Here is an 18,009-nt window from a genome sequence, read left to right on the forward strand (position 1 = left end):
TTATCTTGAACTAATGAATTGTGTGATCTTTGTGTGATACTACGTAATGTAGGCTACTTTTCTGGTCATAATATGAACATCAAATCTAAACATGTGATTTTATTTGGATTTAAAGAAGTTTTCAAATCTTGGGATGAAATGCCGTAAGTATTTCAATCCCTTTAGAATTTGTCACTTCAGACTACTTGGCTATGAGTCTTTTATTTTTCTTCGAGAAAAAGAAGAGGAGGGGAATGAAATACCTTTATTACTTCTTTATGTATGTCCACTAGGGTTTCTTTTTAACTGAGTTTGTAATGTCACTTTCCATTCACTCCAGCAATATATATGGTGAAAAATACTACATGTAATTTCATTTCATAAATGCCTCTAGCTGCGTTGTCAACTATTGATTAAAACCAGTCATGTGATACAGAAGTCCCCCAAACATATGTACTTTCAATCCCCTCTATCACTCAGTTATATCAAAACTGCAGTAGAATGCCTAATTCTAGGGCACCTGGGTGGCTCAGCGGTTGAGCATCTGCCTTTGGCTCAGGGCGTGATCCCGGAGTCTTGGGATGGAGTCCCACATCAGGCTCCCCGCAGAGAGCCTGCTTCTCCCTCTGCCTATGTCTCTACCTCTCTCTGTGTGTGGCTCTCATGAATAAATAAAATCTTAAAAAAAAAAAGAAGAAGAATGCCTAATTCTGTAAAATATATATTAAGACATACCGTATTAGCTGTCATGTACTAAGTGCTTTCTTCTTACCCCATGCCCTGTGCTGGTACATTATACTTATCACTGAGTCTCTTAAACTCTGCAAAATGCTTATAATTACCCTTGCTTGCGTCAGTGCTGCTCCTCATCCTATTACCCTCTGCCATATTCCACAGCAGATCCTTGACAATGTCTAAATCAGGAGCCGAAATTTGGCTCCCATTTGTATTAGTTTGTCTTTGATTGGATTTGAATGTCTTTGACGAGGGAATGGGGGGACTTGTGAAATCACACTGGGGTGTGTAATGCCCCACACTCTGTTTGATGGTATTCAAGTTCCAGCAATTATTTTTGTCATGAATTGCATAAAAAAAAAAAGATAAAAAATCTGGGAACCCAGTTCCCAGATCCTGCTTTCTAATGCTCTTCTCCAATAAAAGGAACTAGGACTCCTTGCAGAGATGGCTGATTCTACAGCTACAGGGAATATACAAGATGAACCTGAGGTTTCTTGTAGTGCTAGAAAATGAAGAAGTGCCCCCAAATCAAAAGAACGGGAGCATGTCAAAGGGACACAGGAGCCAATTGAAAGGCACCCAACAGCTACACCTGAAACCATTTGAGCAACATAATACATAATACATAAATAATGTATTACTGCAAAAAGTATAAAATAAGTGCCCGTGAGTTCATACTGATATAAATACTTGAATAAATAACTTAATGGGGGGGGGGGACAAATCTCCTGCACAGAAGAATGCTAAATAATTTGTACCCCTATAAAAGGGAGAGCTTGACTCTCCCTAACCTGAACCCCAACTCTCTCCCTTATGTGTGGGCTGCCCTTAGTGATCCCCTCCTCAAGACAAAGAAAGGAGAAAAATAAATCACAGTGGGAAAAGCTGAAAAACTACCTCAGCCAGGTGACTGTGGTTAGCATCATCAGTGAGTCATGTTGGTAGCATGTACTCCTGATAAGATGTGATGAAGTGAGGAGAATGACAAAAATACAGTCCTCCAAACCTGTAACTCTAGTCTTACCATAAAAAAAATTATAAAAAATTTGGGGGCTAGTGTGTCTATCAATTATATATCAGGAGATTATGCATATAAGATTGTGTGTGTTAGATTTCATGTACGTGTGTGTATATCCCTGTGTATAATATGTACAACATATATAAAGAGTTTTATTTTGAGGAATTGGCTCCTATGATTATGGGTACTGACAAATCTGAAACCTTCAGGGCAGGCTGGAGAATTTGAAACTTGGACAAGAAATGATACTGTGGTCTTGAAACAGAGTTCTTTTCTGGGAAATCTCAGTTTTTGCTCTTAAGGTCATCAACTGATTGGATGAGGCCCCACCCACATAATCAAGTAATCTTTACTTAAAGTCAACCCTGAAGATGTTGAACATTTTATTAACAAAAATGACCAGGTGTCATAATTTAGCCAAGTTGATTTAATATAAGAGTAATCATCATAGAGATATCTCCCCAGGTAAGGAATGCCAAACAGGGTAGGTCTAAGAAACTCTCACAGTCCAGAGTTGGTTAAAGAAGTGTGACAACTAAATGCACTCTGATATCCAAAATGGGATTCTGAAGCAAAAGAAACATTGGGGAAAAAACTAGTGAAATTCAAATAAGATGTAGCTTAGTTAATAGTGTATAATAAAATTATGTAAAAGAAGACAGATGCCTAAACAGACATGTCTTCTTTTACATAATTTTTATACACTATTATAAATTCTTATATAAATTCTTCTTTATAGTGGAAAGGTAGTGTTACAACAGATCACATCCAGTGTTCCCTGGGAGACAAACCAACACTGACAACACTGACAAGCGTAGGAGCCTAAAAACATGACTCTGAGGTGACAGAAATAGTGTTGGCCAATTGTCTTTTCACCATCTTCTTTCCTGACCAACAGATAAAGCAAAAGTCTAAAATCATGACTATGTGGAAGTAAATGTCTAAAACTTACGTCTTGTTGGTTGTTATTGGATTATTTCCTCTGAGACATTCTACTTTTTATATGGGTCATGCCCTCCAAGGGCACAAATAAAACATTATGAAACCAATACTCAGGATTCTTGGTAAAATGTCTTTCAGAAATAACTTGTTAGCAATGCTATAGGGAAAATCATTCATTTAGCTGGTTGGACATATAGCTTTCAACCATCTCTCTTAGAACAATATTTCATGTTAAGAAATAAAATGCTTATGAATGTCCTCCAAAAATTACGAGCTTACTACAATCCTCAGGCTGGACAAAGTTAGGCTGAAATTACACATAAATCCTAAAAATCACTAGACAAATGAAAGTTTACTTTTCACTCATATCACATTTCAGTGCAGGACAGGTAACCCTCCATCTTGTAGCTATGCTATCTGGAATATGTGGCCTCCAGAGTCATAATAAAAGAAGAGAAAACTGAAGAATTGCAAAAACAAGACCAGGTTTGGAAATAGTTTGTGCTCCTTTTGTCCCACCTTGTTAGAATTGAGTTACGTTGTCCTGACCTAACTGCTGAGGATCTTTCTGTGTCCAGGAAGGGATCTTTCTGTGTCCAGGAAGGGGAAACAGTGTAATAAAAACATAGCATTGCATCTGCCAGAATTGTCAACTAAGTTTGGAAAATCTTACGTGCTTAGTTCTCCCTTACAGGTTTATAATGCAAATTAAATATTAAATACCCCGTGAATTTCTATAGTAAGGAAACTAGTTTAACATTGTTTCCCAAACTTTTTTTTAACATTGTTTAGCTCGGTTCTTATCCTCAAGGAACATCAATAAATATCTTGAAAAAAAGCACTATGTTTGCTTAAGCCCCATTTGGATGCACTAACTTGAAGATACATAGCTCTCCTTTTTCTGTGCTTCAATGTACAACAATTCTTCTCAAAATCTGTGTGTGTGTGTGTGTGTGTGTGTGTGTGTGTTCACTTCACTTCCAAGTCAGCTTATCTAGGAGTCAATGTTACCATCAAAATCTTTTCTTGATCTCATAATTTAACCACTAGTGGACAATTTTATTTCCCTAGATTCAGAAATCTCCTGATTGGTAGGTATTTAATAGAATCCTCCAATACATCCTCTTATTGCACTTCACAGATACAATGTTGGTTTTGTGGCGGTGTTTTTTTTTTCCCCCCCAAATCGAAGGTTTGTAACAACCCTGAGTTGAGCAAATCTATCAGTGCAATTTTTCCAACGACAATTGCTTAATTCATGTCTGTAGCATTTTGGTACTTTTCACAATATTTCAAACTTTTTCATTATCATATTTGTGATGGTAATCTGTCATCAGTGGTCTTTGATGTTACTGCTGTAATTGTTTGGGGATGCCAAACAATTGTTCGGAGATGCACCCCAAAAAGATGGTGAATTTAATAACTATTGTATGTGTTCTGACTGTTCCACTGACCTGCTGTTTCTCCGTTTCTCTTATTCTCCTTGGACCTCCCTATTCACTGAGACACAATTATACTGAAATTAGGCCAATTAATAACCCCACAATGGCTTCTAAGTGTTCAAGTGAAAGGAAGAGTCACATATCTCTCTAAGTCAAAAGCTAAAAATGACTAAGTTTAGTAAGGAAGCATATTGAAAGCTGAGATGGTCTAAAAGGTAAGCCTTGTGCACCAATTAGCCAAGTTGTGAATGCAGAGAAAAACTTCTAAAAGGAAATTAAAAGTGCTACTCCAAGGAACACATGAATGATAGATAAGAAAGCAAAAGAGCAATATTGCTAATAGGGAGAGTTTTTGTGGTCTGGATGGAAGATCATATCAGCCACAACATTTCCTTAAAGTCTAATCCAGAGCAAAGACCTAACTTTCTTGGAAGTGGCAGCAAGTTATCCAGAACATAAAGTGAAGATCATTATTGCAGGTGATTACACTAAACAACAGATTTTCAATGTAGATGGGACAGTCTTTTCTCACATACCTAGAGAAAAGTCAATGCCTGGTTTCAAAGCCTCAGAGGATAGGCTGACTTTCTTATCTGGGGGCTAAATGAAGCTGGTGACTTGAAGTTGAAGCCAGTGTTCATTTACCATCCTCCAAATCCTAGGACCCTTAAGAATTATGTTGAATCTGGGAATCCCTGGGTGGCTCAGTGGTTTAGCGCCTGCCTTCGGCCCAGGGCCTGGTCCTGGAGTCCTGGGATCGAGTCCCGCATCAGGCTCCTTGCATGGAGCCTGCTTCTCCCTCTGCCTGTGTCTCTGCCTCTCTCTCTCTCTCTCTCTCTCTCTCTCTCTCTCTGTCTCTCATGAATAAATAAATAAAATCCTTAAAAAAGAAAGAATTATACTAAATCTACTCTATCTGTGCTCTATAAATGGAACAGAAAGCCTGGATGACAGCACATCTCTTTACAACATGTTTTACTGAATGTTTTTAGCCTACTGCTGAGACCTACTGCTAAGAAGAAATGATACCATTCAAAATATAACTGTTCATTGACAATGCACCCAGTCACCCAAGACCTCTGATGGAGATGTATGAGATTAATATTGTTTTCATGGCTGGGAGTACAGCATCCATTCTGCAGCCCACAGATCAAGGAGTAATTTCAACTTATGAGTCTTACTATGTGAGAAGTGCATTTTTTAAAGCTATGGCTGGCCTAGAAAGTGATTCTTCTGATGGGTCTGGTCAAAGTCAGTTGAAAACATCCTGGAAAGGATTCTCACTATTCTAGATGTCATTAAGAGCATTCCTGACTCATAGGAAGAGGTCAAAATATCAACATGAACAGAAGTTTGGAAAAAGTTGATTCCAACCTTATGGATGACTGAGGGATTCAAGCCTTCAGTGTGGGAAGTAACTGCAGATGTGGTAGAAACAGCAGGAGAAGCAAAATTAGAAGTAGAGCTCCAAGATGTGACTGCATTGCTGCAATCTCAGGATAAAACTTTAACAGATGAGGAGTTGACTCTGATGGATGAGCAGAGTGGTTTCTTCAGATGGAATCTACTCCCAGTAAAGATGCTGTGAAGATTGTTGAAATGACGACAAAAGGTTTGGAATAGCATATAAACTTTGTTGATAAAGGAGCAGCCAAGCGTGAAAGGATTGACCAATTTTGAAGAAGTTCTATAGGTAAAATCATCAAACAGCATTGCATGCTACAGAGAAATCATTTGTGAAAGGAAAAGTCAATTGATGTGACATTCTTGACTGTTGTCTTATTTTAAGAAATTGCCACAGCCATGTCAACGTTCAGCAGCCACCACCTTGATCAGTCAGCAGCCATCATCTTTGAGGCAAGACCTTCCACCACAAAAAGATGACAACTCATTGAAAGCTCAGATGATAGCATTTTTTTTAGAAATAAAGTATTTTTAATTAAATTATGTACTTTTTTTTTAGAAAGAATGATACTGCACACTTAATGGACTACGGGATTATGTAAACATAGCTTTTACATACACTGGAAAGCCAAAAAATTAATTTGACTCACATTATTGAAATACTAGCTGTATTGCAATGGTCTGTGCCTGCACCTGTGATATCCCTAAGGTCTGCCTCTCCTGACCTCACAGTTCTGTGAAGCCAGTTTCCCCAGATTCTCAGAAATCTTAGAACCAGATTGATGGCTGACTTCTTCTAGAAAGAGAATAAAATTTCATGGTATGCATGTCATTTAATTACCTAATTCCTGAATTGGTTTACTCTTAGTTTTCCTTTGCTCTGATTATTTTTACCTGTACATTTAAATTTCATTTTTATATCACTTATCATAGTATGCATTTGTAAGCCACCTAAATCATTTTGGGGGTAAGGCAGTAAATAGATGATCTGTAGATAGATCATAGATTAGATAGACAGGTAGACAGATGAATAAATATTTTAAATATGGCTTTTGTTGTTCTGATTGCACAGTCTGTAGCTATGTGTTTCTGTATTTTGTGACTAGTTGCTGAGGAACCACTTAGAGTTAATGAGAAGTATAGGAGCTTCCCTTGATATTTCATTAGTCTAAAACTTGGATTTTCTAGATTCATGAAGATTTCTATGCAGTATTGTGGCAGCAGAATGTTAAATCTAATTATGATGTGTGAAACATATTAAAATATATGTGAAAAAATGATGAATTTTCCTTGTGTGACAAAAATAATAAATTATTTTGTGTACTTTATCAAACTTCATACACACACACACACACCTCTTAAAATGTATTATAGTAGAAATATGAAGGTAATGTAAAAAGTTAGGATAAACTCAATATTGGACAAAACTAAAAATTAAATGGGTAAAATAATATATGCTTATTGACAGGCAGTTACAGAAAAGAAGTTAGTAATATTCAGCTTTAGTTTCTGTCTTTTGAAGGAGCATTCCCAAATAAAAATCATTCTTGTCCCCCTTGGCCAGTTATTTCTGGTACTGCTCAGAGTCCTAGCATGATGTGGGCCCCTTCTTGACATTCTGGCTGGCTAGCCAAATGTCAGTTTAAAAAAAGATAAGGTTGTTATTCATTCATTATTATTCAACCATGTATTGAGATACTGGGCCAGGTGCTAGGAATGTAAAGATAAATAAGTAATAGAATTTCACAAATTAGTATGCTGACTGTAGTCTCAAAGGAGCAAATAGATTGTCGTTGTGGCAGAGTCTACAGGTTTTCTATCCAATGTCCATTCTTCTGTCTTCCATAATAATAGAATCATTATTCAGGTGCCAAAAGACTTCACTTCCCAGGCATGTGACTAACTTCCAAGCAAAAACAAGAAGCTGGGTAGAACTTTCAGGAAGACTTCTTAAGATGGAAAATAGAAAATTAGGGTATTTCCTAATAACAACCTCTACCTTCTCCCTCCAGCTCCTTGGTGTGTAGACAAAATGACTGGAGGTCTACATCCCTCTTAGTTCATGAGACACCTTTACATGCTAGATGATAGAAGAGAAAGAAGATGCTAGATTCTTGATGATTATACAGCCGTGGGCCACCTTTACTCCGGATTTCTTTCTTTCTTTTTTTTTTTTTTTTTTTTTTGAAAAGAAAAATAAGCCCTTACATATTTACTCATATATTTAAGATTTTCTGTTACATGCAGCTAAACACATAAATGATTCACTTCTAGTGAAACAAAATGATCTAACTGATGAAAAAAAATCAAGAGTTAGGTCTTGTGTGTATAAGATTCCAGTAAGTAGGTGAATAAGGCTGTCAATACACAGAGAGAAGGTGTATTAGTATATTAGAAGTAGGAAGTTACATTGAGCATTCTCTAACACATTAATTCATTCAACATGACTTACTAGTTCAGAGTCTATAAAGAAAAAGATAAAGAAGAACGGAGGAATGATAAGTTAGAACCGGTTTCTAAATGGCCTTCAATGCGTAAGCTAAGAAGATTGGTTTCTGTTTTACTTATGAAATGGTCATTAGAATTATTTACAAAATAAGAAAAAGTAATATTTAGAGCTGAATAGACCTTAAAATTGGCTACTCTAGTGTTTTTTAAAATGTGCTATGGGGGACACCCATTTTTATGTTTGTAATTCCACATGGTGCTTTTTTGAAGAGACTATTACAAGGCTAAAAGAATGTGAAATCTACCAACCAAACCCTTCGTTCTACTTTTGGAAAATTTTGACTCAGAGGAGCCTTTTGCCCATGATCCCACTGCAAGTTAGGACTTAACCACACGTGTACAGAACATTAGCCACACTCCCCATTATGTTAAGGTATTCAGAGAGCTGAGCCTCGGGAAGATGCTCTGAAGTATACTTTGCAGGGGGAAAATGTTGGTGGCTGGGAAACTGGCTACTGAAGAGAACCAGTGAAGGAAACTGAGCTTGTACTGTAACTTTGCGAACTGGAGCCTCGATTTTTCAGTCCGATATTTGGACTCTTCAGTCCTGAGGCTATCAGACATGAAAGATTATTTCAAGCTAATTTCCTGATCATATTTTGACCTGTGACTCTAAAACCCCGAGAATTTTCTTTCTTAATCTTAGTATGCTTGGACATAGATATTGTCCCCACGGTCCTCATGCTCATCTGTATCATGTCATTGTTTTCCAAGAGGCACCTGGAGTCTCCTTATTTGCTTTCATTGGGCTTCACATTCTGATAACTACCAGTGATAATTTAAATAACTGTCTTTCACCGTATCTTATGGACTACCATCTCATTTTCCACTAATGATGGAGTCACTATTACCTTCAATTCTCACTATGCAAGATAACTAATACAGAGACTCAACTTTTGGTGGCTCTTTACCTAGGATATTCTTCTGATGCCAAATATTGAATCAGTCAGAGGCAGTCAGGAAAACAGACATCACTACAGGCATTAAAAATGCAGGGGATCCCTGGGTGGCTCAGTGGTTTAGCCCCTGCCTTTGGCCCAGGGCGCGATCCTGGAGTCCCGGGATCGAGTCCCGCGTCCGGCTCCTGGCATGGAGCCTGCTTCTCCCTCCTCCTGTGTCTCTGCCTCTCTCTCTCTCTCTATGTCTATCATAAATAGTAAATAAATATATATTTTTTAAAAAAATACAAAGCGATTTATTTTAAGAACATGAAAGACTGGTAAAGCAAAGGTAAGAAAGACTACTTCTGGCTTTCAGAAACTCCAGAAATACAAGACTTACAGAAAAGCCACTACTAATAAACTTGGGCTGTCTGCAACACCAAAGCCGGTGACTCTCAGGAGGATGCCCAGATATTGCTAGAAGCTGCTGTTGATTATTGCAGCTGCCTATAGCACTGAAGTAGGTAATTCTCAGGAGAATGCCTAGAAGCCCCTGGCAAACGTCCCCTTGTGCCATCTGTTGCTGCCCTTCTGTGAGAAGAGTAAGGAAGTTCCTGAGCAAAAATACCAAAATACAGGACAGGACACATGCAAAAACTATTGGAACCGAATCGACAGTGTCTGCAGTTCTTGTTTTGCGTACTAATAAGAAATCATAAAGATGACTGTACACGCTGAAACTATGCAAAAGGACCTCCTAATCCAGAAAGAAAAAATTATCACTGTTATACAGCCTTTCGAAATGTTCGTCAAAGCATTAAAACTTCTCTTACTCTAGATTATAAATGTAAAGGGAAGTGGAAAAAATAGCAAAATTAATACTTATTTAGTGCACAGTAATTTTAAACATTTGAAACATTGAAGATGAGTGTGTTTGATTTTTCTCTGTAAAACATTTGATGAGTAGTTTGAACAGGGCTTGCCTTTGTGTCATGTAATGTGCTGTATGGCAAAAACACCTTTTCTATGCCTGGGTGAATTGTACCCCTTTCTAGGTTTACATCAGCTGCCAACATTTTATGCTTTGAACTTTCGGTGCCATGAAATATCTGAAAATTCCTTGAATGTAGGTTTTGTTGTTGTTGTTGTTGTTTTGCCAGCATCACTTCCTCTGGAACACCTTTATCCTTTTCATCACAACCACTTGCCTCATTTATGTCAGTAAGCCACCTGTAGTAGACTAGTGAGTATCTGGCTACATATCCAGAGTCTCTCGAATGTCGGTGGTGGCAACTTTCCCACAGTCAGCAATGTTTTTCTATAACATCATTTGCATTTGATTCTAATTTTCCTTCCGTCATTATCACTTACCTTTTCTTTACTGTACTTTCACCATTGTTGGCCAATTCCCTTTTCCAACTCTTCATTTCTGTAAAATAGCCCATAGATTTGTCATGAAAGACAGAAGTCAACACAACTACGTGTGATTTGGGCATGAATGGAAAACTAGACGTACAGTGACCAATAATCAACATACTTTGAAAGAAGTGTTGTTACTGGCCACTAGCCATGATGCCAAGTCGTTACTTACTTAATGATGAAGAGCTATCAGAAAGTTCAGACTTTATGCAATCACACAGTAAATATACCATGGTAACTGAAATTTGAACCTTATTTAGAACTGGTATTATTTAGCTAAAACATAATGACCCAAATTCTTATATATTGGAACCTTGCAAAGGGAAGATTACCTGGCTTGGTGATCAACTGGAGTCCTGTAATGATGTGGGGAGTAACCGTTGAAAAGAAAAAAAACATCAATGACGACTTCAAAAATGTAAAGAGGAAAAATGTTAACACAACTACATAGAAACAAATGGTAGAGAAGTTAAGGAAAAAATGAGAATATTGATTTTGAAATCCCTAAGTTTTAGATCCTGAAGAATAATCCATGTGGAAGTAGCCAGCAGGCTATTAAAATTTCAATTCATATTTCAGGAGATTTAGGAACCAGAGATATAAATTTGAATGCCATCCATAAAGAGATGGTAAATGAAGTTAGGAGATTAAATTGCTGAACGCAGACCTTTCCAAGATCTGACACATATCTGGTATGTAAAAAATAACAAACCAAGAGAATGGAAGATAGTAGCATTCTAACAGACAATATGGATCCAGAAAAGGTAAAATCATGTCACAAAGGAAAGTAAGTATTTAGAACAGAAGTAACAGCAACAATGACGAAAGGTAGGCAACAGTAAGAACTGAAGCAAGACAAGTTCTAAGTAAAAACCCATTATTAGATCTCCCATTTAGAATGTCCATGGTGATTCTTTAAGAGAAAACCAGCAATAAAAAGCTAGGAGTAGGAGGAGAAAGAGACTGGAAAAAAATGAGAGATGAGCAGTAGATGTTGATGACCAGCAAATGTGGGTTATACTTTTGAGACATTGGTTAGAAAAAGAAAGGAGAGTTTGGTAATGCACCTGGACAAGAAAGCATAGTCTCTTTTCTTAGGAGAGGAGAGGATACATTTTACTACAGAGAAGGAGCCAGTGGAAAGAGAAAAATTGAAGATATAGGTTCAGAAGAAGTGGAGATGTCTGGAGTCGAGAACAGATTGAGTATGACTTGGACCTGAGTAAGGGTAATGTTTCTTGAGAGAGAAAAAAGGAGATATCAAGTAAGATTCTTAGGTGAAAAAGAAGGAAACAGGTGGAGCTCCTCTCTTCACCTTGAAAAGTAATAGTGCGGTGTCTAGTTGAGAACTTGTGGAGAGCTGAGAATGGTTTATAATACTCATTATAGGAGCTGGTAAAACATAGCCAAAGGGGTTGTTCAATATTACTTTAACCTTATCTCATAGGTCAGATCACATGACTTTGACCCACAGATAAGCTGAATTTTTATGATTTTTTTTTTAATTTCAGTTCTTAGCTACCTGAAAGTTGAATTGAAAAAAAAAGGAACAATAGTATTCCTAGAGGGATAGTGATATAGCAGGAAGTTAAGTGAGAAAGTGATCTTTTAGTGTTAGGAAACATTTTTAAAACGATGTCTGAATGAGAAGTGTAAAGCCGGTGTGAAAGAACTGAGAATGTATGTTGACTATAAGACAGGGTGATAGGGAATATCAAGTTTATTAAGGAGTGGCAAGCAATTGTTTGTTGAAAAAAAAGCATTTATCTTTACAGGTGTTCAGTGAATGTTCGCCAATGTCAAATACTTTATCTTCAAGTTCAAATACATAATAATATTCATACAACTCTAGGGTGCCTGCCTGTTCAAGCCCTGCATGTGTTTATCTCTTTTTCAGAAAATTATGTCAGACTATTGGATCTTCTGCTTTTTTCTTGGGAAGCTTTTTTCTTTATGAGATTCACTTCTGACATTATTCAATGTAACTTCATTTTAGTTTCTTTTCTATCAAATAGATTATTCCAGAGCTTTTTAAAAAAAACTTACTATTGTGTGAAAAGAGAGATTTTGCCTTTTGTTTGTTCATTCATTTGTTTTTAAGAACACCTAATAGCTTTGTGTACATGAACTGGACGGAACAAGTTACAGGTTATCTTTCCTTCCACAGGACTATTTTCATTTGAGTATGGTGTTTGATGACCACAAACAAGGAAATGAGCCATATCTGTTTGTGTTGAGAGTTTGGTGTAGATGTGCGCACTTCAGTTTTAGCAGTGAATTTGCCATTCTTGCTTTGGAACCTGTGGAAAAGAAAACTTTTGACTAAAAGAGAAAACCTAACTGGGATGAAGCTTTGAGCTTATGAGGATAAAGAGAGATTAATTCTTTTACATATAATGTCCTAAATGGAGGTTAATCAAAGAACTTAACTTACATACAACGTACATGTATTAAAGATAAAAATTGGAACCCTAATATATTCATGAAAGGTGTAAGTGAATTCACAATAGACCTGAGGACTCTGCATGATTGGCAAAGTTCTAACAGTAATTTTCTGGATTTAACTACTGTTCCCAAAAGGTGTTTGGCCTATGAATGAAGTTTGACAACAGCACACTTAGAGGACAGAGGGAGAAGAAAAGTTGCATGAACTGAGACAGCCAACCAAGAGACTGAGCATGAACAAGAAATGGCTGAGAAATAAATCTACACATGAATATGTGCATGCAACATATTTATATTTTTTATTTATATTTATTGGCACTGGGATGCATAGCAGTTCACAATTATCAAAAGATTGGATAAAAAATGCTTTTATGTGGCATTTGCTAGTGATGTACTGAGTCAAGCCACAAGGAAAGAATACTCACTATACAATGCTTTTGAAACCCCCAAAAAAGTACCTTTAAACCTTTGACAATGAACTGGTGAAGGGGTCTCAGGAAGACAATAATTTGGTAGCTATGAAGGGATGAAGGTATCTCAATTTCTCTGTACAGCCCTAGATTAATTTCCAATATGCCTCTACTTCCAGAATGATCTTTGCTCCTGCTAACCTGTGCATGTTCAGCAGTCCCATCAGTCTTCTGACTTCAATCTTCCTCTTGTGCCATAGTCTGCTTGCTCAAAACCCACTCTGAATTTCCTTAAAGAAAATAATGTATGAAGAGCATCTAGCATATGGGATGTAGTGGTTTTCAATACAACAGCTGAAATGAATTTGATTTCTTAACTCACCAATTACCCTGAACTCATGGTGTTTAACATTTCCTAGTGACGTCTGTTAATTTAAGTATAATAGTTCATTGCTATGAGCATTTCATGTATTTGTGTCTTGTTTCCTTACCTATATTACAGCTCTTTCCCAACTTATAATGGGGTTATGTCCTGATAAACCCATTGTAAAGTGAAAATATCGTAAGTCAAAAATACATTTAATACTCCTAGCCCACCCAAGATCATAGCTTAGCCTCACCTACCTTACATGTGCTCAGAACACCTACATTAACCTACGTTTGGGCAAAATCATCTAACATAAAGCCTGCTTCATAATAAAGTGTTCAATATCTCATGTAATATATTGAATACTATACTGAAAGTGAAAAACAGAATGGTTGTATGGGTACAGTGTGGTTGTTAAGTGTATGGGTTGCTTACCCTCAGGATCCCATGGCTGGCTGGGAGCTGCGGCTAGATGCCACTGCCCAGAGTCATGATAGAGGAACGGATCACATATCACTAGCCTAGAAGATCAAAATTTTAAATTCAAAATAAGATTTCTACTGAATGTGTATTGTTTTCACACCATCGTAAAGTAGCAAGATTGTTAAGTTGAACCATTGTAAGTCAGGGACCCCTGTATTATGAAATCTTGAAATTCAATTCCTAATATTGAGATGCCTGCCTGCCTTCCTTCCTTCCTTCCTTTCTCAACTCACAATGCAACGTATTGCACACAGTGACAGGAGAATATGCTCAATTTTTTGTGTGAACAAATAGTTTTTCCAATAGAAGAGAGAATTTTCACCTAACTGTCTTAAATTTTCTGTCAATATTTTGCCTACAAAAGGCTCGTGTAATGCAGGTCACTGACTCTGATATACTGAGACAATAATCTAATTTCCATTTTGCAGTGGTGCAAACTAGGAGGGCTGATTGGATTTAGCTCTTTCATTTTGCAGGTGAGGGAGCAAGAATGTTTACTCAGATGACTTTAATGTCCTAAAGACATTGGAGGAAAATAGTAGCAACAACCAAGACAAAAGTCACATAACATTTATGCAGGATTGTTGTCTATCCTGAAATATATTGTTTTCTGACCTGAATGGAGAAATTTCATTTGTTTGGATTTTCTACAATATGAATTTGAGGCATAGGAATAATTTCATTACTTTTGAACCTGAGTCACTTTCACACTTAATTCTTCATAAAAATGTTTTCCGGGGTATGAAAAGAATTAGAATTTCTTATGTTTGGACTGTTTTACAGTAAAGAGGTGGAAAATAGAATTAACTGCAACGAAATGGTGTGTTATGCATCACTTTAAATTATTCATTTTTTTAATTTCTTTTATTGAGCTTGAGTTTTTCCTCGTGATTGACCTTCAGATGCTTCTGAATATCTTTCTGCCACAGAACTGAGTAGACCAGCATCTGGCCTTCCTAGGTTATGAAGTACAAATTAGATTGATTCTCTTGGGGCTTAAGGCTGAGGTCACAGGGTGTCTTTTAATGGAAACTTAAGAATTGAATAGTCAAAGCTTGCTCTTTGAAAGTTAATGTCCAGCTATAATCAAAGTCCATTTGTCTTTGGCCTCAATAATTTCAGTGGTGACTTTATTATGAGCTGACGTTAGCAGTATTTTGGGGCAAATTCTGATACAAAGAAGAACCGAGCAACGTAAAAAGTATTATACTAAGTAGTCAACAGTTGATGAAATTCTTTAAAAACTGTCAAGGTAGGGATCCCTGAGTGGCTCAGCAGTTTATTTAGTGCCTGCCTTTGGCCCAGGGCGTGATCCTGGAGTCCCGGGATCAAGTCCCATGTCGGGCTCCCTACATGGAGCCTGCTTCTCGCTCTGCCTGTGTCTCTGCCCCCACCCCCCCGTGTCTATCATGAATAAATAAAATCTTAAAAAAAAAAAACTGTCAAGGTAATCATTCAAGAGATGTATTGAGTTTTTTTGTGGTGTACTGAAAGCACAGTGACAGCTGGGTGTGATTCACATAGACTACCAATATCATGTTCCTGGACACCCTGGCCTAGACAAGAAGTATATGACACTTTCCTTCAAATAGCTCAAAATCAATTTGGAGATACAAAATAAGAGAATGGTTATATGTATAAAAGTAAGAGAAGGGAGGAGTTATAATAGGCTGGAATATTTTTTAAAAAGTTTTTTTCTTGAAACTGGGTTCTAATTTGGGCACAGAGTAGGGCAGAATTTGGACTCATCTATGAGAAAAGCAAGGTCAAGTGAAGCAAATGAAGCAACACCAGCAAAGGCACAAATGTGAGCATGAACATTGTATGTCAGAGGACGGAGGGAGCATCAGCCTGCATAGAATAGACCATGCTTGGGGGGAGTTTGGGGGGAATAATGCTGAAGACATCCACTTGCAAAGGACTTAAAAAAACTAAATACCGTACTCGGTGGAGAATCAATATTGTGTGTGTGTTTGAGCAGGGAAGTGAGTTAGTGACATCACCCTCCTGCAAAGGTTAATCAGATTGATGCATTAAAATGATTGAAAAGGGAGAGAGGTGACAGTTGGAAAAAACAGTTACAGGTTTCCAACTCTGAATGACTGCTGAGAAAAAGGACTGAGAGGAATGTATAAATGTAAGAGAGTTTCAGGAAAAAAAAACAATTGAGTGTTATGACTTAGTTGAAGAGAATGGAAGTGAAAACACAGTCAGCAATATGCCAACCTTACAAATGACCAAATATCTCTAATGAGTAATAAAATGTTCGGTGTGTTTACCTAGCTCTGCCACCTTGACTGTTCAATGAATTTATTCATTAAAAAGTAATGTATCAATGTCAACCCAGTCTGTAGGAGGCTAGTGAATAACAGGAAAGTGGCCTCACCTGATACTGCTCGCAGCCGAGGGAATGCGTACCCACTATGTTTTACAGAAGCCCCTTCGAGACTGCCAAAGAGGGATCAAATCTTTTTTTTTCACTATGATAGAAAGCATTACAATTACCCAACATTTATTCTCCTACCCTTGTACAGAAGGGATTCTTCTTCTTTTGAATTTCGTGCCACACTCTACCCCGTCATTCTTTGATTATCTATTACCCTTAAACATTTTTGAGATATTGATACCTTAATCATTGCTTCCTTTCTCCAAGATCTGACATGAAGAGCTACTATTCCTCCTCTGAAATTTTGAAATCCGGCATGTCTTGGTATAACCACAATATATCTTCATTCCATCTCTCTCATACCTTCACTCCTGATATCAATAATTTCCCAATGACAGCTGTTTTTGCCTTTACCAAAAATACTTAGTGACACACTTACACTCTCAACTCCCTTGCTGACCTTCCATGATACCAACAAAGCAAAACTCCACTCCTGAATTTGTGCCAAAATCTACCACCTCCTCTTACCTATTCGAGACTCAGTATAAGAATATTCACAATCTTTAATCTTAGTGAATTCTTCATATTCAAGAATACATCTAGAGAAGAAAATGACAAATATTTTCTATTTTTAATATCTCTGTCCACTCTCTGAAAAAACAACAAACTGCCAGTGACTGTTTCTCTAATCATAGTGAGCTCTGTGTGTACGCACCTTTGTGGGTATAGATGTGTGTGTTCCTTCCTAGGGAATAATATAGATCAAGTGAAAGCAGAATCAAATTGCTCACTTTATGCAAATCAACCCTCACACTCTGCACCCCCCTTCAATTTCCTCTAATCCTTTTACTTCTCAAATTTCTTCCCCTTGCATGTCCACTTTTGTGCAATGTCTGATCGTTTTACCCCTAGAATAAGTGTGCCTACAGGCTTTCCAGATTATGTGTGGCAGTGTAGGCATTACAAAGGTACTTAGGTCTTGAAAACTGTTAAACAAAATTTCAGATAAAAATAATGATAGGTGTCAGTGTGTGTGTGTGTGTGTGTGTGTGTGCGTGTGTGTGTGTGGATTATTGATGCTTATAGCCAACCAAAATATACAGATAAGGAAGAAATTAGATTAAATGTAACACCATGTTTGCACGTCTCTACTATTCTGAGTATTACAATATTCTTTTACTTAAGAAAACCAGAGTCCCAACATGGTTCCTTGATTCTCTCATCAGAAGGGATTAACGTACAAGTTTTCTTGACCTGAAAAGTAACCTTTAGCTGACAAAGCATGTAAGGAAATGAAAAACAGCAGTGTTTCTACTCTTATCCATTTTTTACTGGTCTCTTCTGATGTAAAAATATTTCGGCCTTCAAAAAACTATTGTTTTATATCTGCATATGTTAAGGAAAGCTTTAAATAATTAAGGTGCTTTCCAGAAGTGAGCATACATATAAATTTAAAATTTAAGGCAAGCAATAAAGTATTCTCTTTGAATTAAAGAGAACTTGCTGAAATGATTCATTAAATCTTTAAAAATAATTCAAACTTCAAGAATATATACTAATGAATATTTCTTATCGAGCTTGCAAATT

The sequence above is a fragment of the Canis lupus genome, chromosome 30 (genome assembly GCF_048164855.1).
Source record: "Canis lupus baileyi chromosome 30, mCanLup2.hap1, whole genome shotgun sequence".
NCBI lineage: Eukaryota > Metazoa > Chordata > Mammalia > Carnivora > Canidae > Canis > Canis lupus.